Here is a 6,000-nt window from a genome sequence, read left to right as displayed (position 1 = left end):
TATATAACCGCAAGTAGGCCCGTGGTAATAGGCCCGTGGTAATACCGGTTCAGCAAGCAGAAAGCAGTTAGCTTCAGCTCCGCAAAGCCGGTTATAGTAGGCAAAAAAAGGTTGTCTTTAAAAGAAGAAAAATATTATGGTTTTGGCACACTGGGGATGGAGATGAATTAAACGTTACCGTGCTTGAACGGGGTACACATTTACAATACTTCTTTCAACAAGCCAGCGGTTAAAAGCTGGAAATTCGGCTTGCTGCGCCAGTTCACCGTCTCATCTACGCCGCCTTCGTGTCCAGGAGACCTTGTCGTTTTCTCTTTCATTCCCACCATTTGGCCGATAAAAGCTGAACCTTCACCAGACAAACACACACACACACACAAAAAAAGGCTAAGACTCGAACATAAGTCACTGTGACAGTTTTTTAGTTGGAACCAGAATCACCAACACTCGCGCTGTCGGGCAACATACGCGCATTGTTGTGTTGGCCTTTCTGCGACATGCAGACTCCGAGGCCTGGGGTGACTAATCGGGTCTTTCGGAGGCCACAGCGGGTGAAACTGCAAAGAAAGAGAGTGACATAGGGTGACGACGATATCAGTGACTATCGTAGGAAGAAGCCCATTCACTTAAAGGCGCACTAAAGGAAAATATGAAGTCGGGCTATATTGAAAGATTAGGCTTTTTTAATAAGGATATCGTGGTTCATAGAGACAACATAGCTACTTCAAGCAAAAAAAATGACGAAAACAAAAAATAGAGTAGTACCACATACTCCGAGTGGGACGTCAGCATTGGCTGACTTGCGGAGAGCGGCAAATAGGCATTTCACGTGAGGGTTGCGTCAGTTCATCGGTTTCGATGCAGGTGATTGCTATTGGCGAGCAGGAATGGTAGCTTCGGCGGCCATCGACGCCACAATGCCATTTGCTACAACACTGAAAATGATCAAAGGTTTAACGAATATTTCATCGATCTGACAAAGCCTAACACTTTTAGTTAGGGTCCCTTTAAAGAGATAGCGACGGCGTGCGCTGTGTGAGATCATGCTGATGTCTTTGTAAGATAGTTAATAGCCACAGAAATCTAAAGCTTTGTGATTTTCATCTCCAGTATACGAGTTCAACAATGCAAGGAAAAATAGTCTGATTGAAAATGTCCAATCCATAGCTAGCCGATGGATAAGAAAGATAAGCTGAGGGTGTCACGGGCCAGACAAGCAAGTGGTTGCTTTTAGCCTTGCCCTCGCGCCACGTTTATAAGACTGTATTCAATAAAAGAGTAAGGAGAAAGAAAGCGAAAAGGAAATGCTACAGCTGCAGGACACGCTATCTTTCTTCGACGCTTAACTTACTGACGTACATGCCGGGTTTCCCATCATCGTCCAAGATTTTAATTTCTCCGCGTTCTTTCACGTAATTTCGCAGCCATTCCAGCCAACAATGGGCCAGCCACAGCCACCGCTGGTGACATTACATAGTGTGCAACGAGCAGATTACGTTGGGCGTGTTTCCCATAGAAGCCTATCTGGCAAAATAGGGCGGCTGCTTTGGTGTGCCTCCGAGAAAACGAACAACAGAAGAGAAATAAACGCAGAGCAACAACTTATGCGTGTGGTTGCCACATTGTTCAATCCATACTGGCCATCCGCGATGGCTGATCTCCCACGTGAAACGTCATTAGAAAGTCATCCCGACAGGAGCTTCCCTCGGAGGGGCTATTCGCTCTTCGAAGCGATCTGATGACGTCGGTTGATGACAGAGAATCACGCGCAGTTTGTCGAGAAGCGACCACCACCCCAAAAGCCAGTCGAACCCCCGCTGAAAGCGCGCATCTTCTTTTTTCGTCAACTGTGCGTTTTCTTTTTTCTTTCTTTATTCGGGATCGCACGATTGCCGGACATGAGCGCAAACAATGACGAACAACGCGGCGGTGTATTTAGTTAGGCAGTCGGCATTGCATGCGGTTGGTAATTTACGGAGCTGCAAGCGTGCCCTGCGGACAATGGTCCGACTAGTTTCGACCATATTCCGACGAACATATTTTGGAGTTCTTGCGTTTCGCACAGGTTGAAATTTCTGCTAATTCTTGCCTTCTTAATTATATTTATTTTGTAAGGCTTCAGCCTGTGAAAATTGCCTAGTGGGAGCAGGATTATTGAAGCACACCAAAGCAGGCAGAATTTACAGGCGTTTCTTTTTGTATCGAAACCGCCAAGTTAAAAATAAAGCGCTTTCTTCTTTTCATTTTTTTTTTTGCATTTTATACTGCCACAATATTCAATCGCTTCAGTGGCACCCTACATAGGCCCCTGAAACGTACTTGCAATTTCTTTTAGAAACAGGACCACTTAAAATAAGAAAAGGAAGCGAGAAGCTAAATGTGTTTGGAGGTGATCCTCGTTGTCGATAACTACCAGGGTGGAAAGTGCATGTGCATTTTGTTCATGTGCATTTTCAATACATGTAAGATGCATGTAGTGACCGCGTTCCCGCCCTTTGCGTTTGAGCTTCGAAGCTGCGCATGTTCGAGGCGTCTCTTTGCACGTCAATCACTTGCGCTTTTTCGGTGGCACAACAGGCCTCGCACCGTCGAACGATGCGTGTCTGCCCAAGCCTAATCACAGCCATGTCTAGGCACCAACCTAGGCACAGCCGTCATACTTCGCTTACCTATGTTTGTATATGTAAGAATAAAAATTGCAGCTAAACAACATGTTAACAAAATGAAACAACGTCCTAACCAGGATAAACAAAACTTTCGCTTTACATATCCAGGGTTAGCTGAGCTATGCCGCAGATAATTTTTTTAATCTCGCGGCCGGGCTACAATTTTTACAAAACGTATCTCAATCAACACAGAAGTGCGCTAAGTGTGCAATCAGGCTTTCGCCTTAACCTTTTACAAACGTGTCATAATGAAATGAAATAATATAAATTAGGTATTCGCACCGACAGTTTACACTTAACGGACCTAAGATCAGATAGAAACTGCGAATATATGCTATTCTGAAAAACCACCGTGCTTCTTCGCATTAGCCCTGCACTTCTTGTCAGAATACTTAATCATCTTTACCGTCAACGATTACCTAAATATCCAAAGATACAGTTTTTTACACTTCCTTCATATCCTTTACTAAAACATATCCAACGGCAGTGCAATATGTGTTTGAAACTGTGCTGTTGAACGTTTGCTGCTAATGGATAGCACAAATGGCGGCGCGATGGCGAAGTCGTGCCATTTGTTTCCCTAGAACCTACTCTATTACTAATGGACCACCGATTATCGTCCCTGCGTATTACGTGGTCTGCCCAGCTCCACTTTTAATGTGAAAGCAGTATTGGTGGCGAGGAGTTACGGAGTCGCCATCTGTCCGAAGGTCCTCGTTTGCCTAGTATGAGGGACAACGCGGCGGGCTCCTCATAGGTTTGGCTGATGGCGCTCAATAAAAACACCACGCGGGAGCCGTCTTGTACATTTCCGTAAGTAGTCTCGAAAGGACAGTTTTCTACTCTAAACATAATAATCTTGGGCAAACAGAAATCACAGAATTATTTATAGAAGCTATCTCTTTACCGAATACTTACAATGAACGCCCACTGCGCGCGGTCGCTGGGAAGGAGTCCGCCGAACCGGTTTCCTGCGTGAAAGGTAGGCAATCGCTGAGAGAAAACTATGTGAAATATGTTCTTATAGTGGGCTTTCTGTATAACCAAAGGAGCATAACAAAATGAAGCCTCAATGCAGCGATCACACGGGTTCGAAGCGACCGATGTCACGTCTGCATGCATCTCCGCACAGAATATTCCGCAGTCGCTGCGAATGGGTTTTCGCGCCGTGGCGTGAGCTTTAGGCGGCAGCATATGAGTATTTGACAGTGCGCAAGCAACCACCGTTGCGTGGACGCTATCAAAGCCGTTCAAAAGTTGATTTCGTTATAACTAGGGACTTCGATGCCCTCCGGCGACTTGTGATGTGTCGCCGCGACGATTCAATATTTTTTTCTCTTTTCTTCTAAATTCTTGGACGTTTCACTATCATTATTACTCAAGATACATCGAACTGTACGTTTATCGGTCTTCTTAGCTAGGAGTTTACTGCTACTTCAGTTTCTTAATCCAGTGCATTCATTGTTTGGTGCCAACACAAACATAAGCATATGCCATGCCTTTTTTTAATGTGCTTCTTTCTGCTATCTTTCCGTTCCAGTGAATTTGCCAGTATCTAGCATGAACTAGTTCTTAGATCAAAACTTCATGACATTAGGCGGGCAATGCGCGCGGTCGAGCGTCTTAGTGCGCGCTTTCTGCTACTGCCTGAACATCTCAGCCCCAATGCCATACCAGAAATATTCCTCGCCGAAGTGCCTTCTGCCCAGCCAAGTTCTAGGCGATGGCTGTTTGCCGGTTCTAAGTTTCACGATCCAAGCTTCACGCAGTTTCTTGTCCTGTGGGGACGTGTGAAGGCTGACACCGCGGGCTTCGTTGCGTACGTCCGGCACTGCGGCACCGAGCAGCAGCCTATCGCGTTGGACGCCTTCAAAGGCAGCCACTACCTATTATGGGGCTTTGAGGTCTTGGCAATCAGACACCCGAAGCAGGAAAACCTCCCAACTTAATCATTACCGCAGAGCAGGTGAGACTATAAGCTTTCATTTTCAGGTTGCTCTAACTCTTCCGAAGCAGCCGACGCGGCCGCCTTGTCCACGTGATCCCCCATGCCTCGTCACGTACGCCGACGGCGGCGCCTGTTTTTTCAGTGGTGGTGCAAAGTGCGTGCGTCATTGCACACGTGGCGGTGCAGCAATGACGTCATCAGCGTGACGGGAGGTAGTGGCCACACGTCATGAGTTTTATGAGCGCATCAAATAAAAAACCATTAATGTTCAACTGGACGGCGCTGAGCGGTCCTTCGAGTTATGAACTCCTTGCGGGCACGCGAGCGTTTTGAGACGCTTGGCACATTTTGATTTGACCTCAGCGAGGCGCAGTTCGAACGTAGGCGAGAGCTCACGCGGTCAAGGAATGACTCAAGAAACTCAAGAGCTTTCGCATTCTCACACGTAAGCACTCTTAAGTGTCTCTGCTGAATTATTCTCTCTTTTTTTCATCTTAACGTCCACTAGAATATCGGCTATCGCCGTTTGCTGTCTGATCCACAACGATCTTTTCTCGTCTCTTAACGTTATGCCTAGCATTTTCCGTTCTATCACTTGTTTCGCCATCCTTACCTTGTTCTCGAGCTTCTTTGTCAACCTCCGAGCTTCTGGCCCATAGGTTAGTACTTACAATATGCAATGACTGTACCTTTTTTTTTTTTTTTTTTTTTGAACGACAGCGGTGAGCTCCTGGTTATGATGTAATGCCGGCCGTACGCGCCCCGACCCAATTTCATTCTTCTGTAAATTTGCTTCTCATGATCAGGATACAATGTGGGCAATCGACATAGATAGACGTACTTTTGCACGGGCTATAGAGGCTGACTACTAATCGCTTGTTTGACAGGCTCTTCAACTTTACCTTTTTTCTCCGTATTTTTCTTCAACTGACTCTTATACTTTCTTAATTAATGTCCTCAATAAATTCTTGCAACGCGTCCGCAGCGTTGCCGAACAAGACAATTTATCGGCAAGCTGAAGGCTATTCACATATTCGCTGTTTATCCTCACCCCTAATCCTTCCCAGTCAAAACAGCTTGAATAATTCTTCTAAGCATGCAGTGACTACACATCAATTGATTGTGTCTCCTTGCAAGACCCCTTTCTAATAAGTGTTCTTCCACTTTTCTTGTGAATAATTGAAACATGTGAAGCCGAACTACCATTGAGGCAAAATCGAAGCGAGTCTGAGGAGTGCCGGATACGTGTGTTGTGGCTGAACGTAAATATAGCTTTTCTGCATAAATGAAATAATTGTTTAATTGCCAGCCGAATGCCGCAAGCACCATGGCCTTGGTTTCAGGGTCGTTGAGTCCTTCAATACAGTCTATAGGATATGCAGTTAC

At 45.7% G+C, this 6,000-nt stretch overlaps 1 long non-coding RNA gene across 1 annotated transcript in view; it reads right to left on the bottom strand.

Annotated features, from left to right (window-relative positions):
* Positions 1-386: 386 nt before the first annotated feature.
* LOC140219361 (uncharacterized) overlaps positions 387-6,000 on the bottom strand; it is a 166,886-nt gene continuing 161,272 nt past the window's right edge. The window contains exons 2-3 of the long non-coding RNA XR_011895571.1: positions 3,585-3,637; positions 387-557 (exon numbers count right to left, since the gene is read on the bottom strand). This is a non-coding gene — a long non-coding RNA (uncharacterized lncRNA). The remainder of the gene's footprint in view (positions 558-3,584; positions 3,638-6,000) is intronic.

Source organism: Dermacentor andersoni, chromosome 7, assembly GCF_023375885.2.
Source record: "Dermacentor andersoni chromosome 7, qqDerAnde1_hic_scaffold, whole genome shotgun sequence".
In the NCBI taxonomy this organism is placed as follows: Eukaryota; Metazoa; Arthropoda; class Arachnida; order Ixodida; family Ixodidae; genus Dermacentor; species Dermacentor andersoni.
This window is presented reverse-complemented; position numbering and strand designations above follow the sequence as displayed.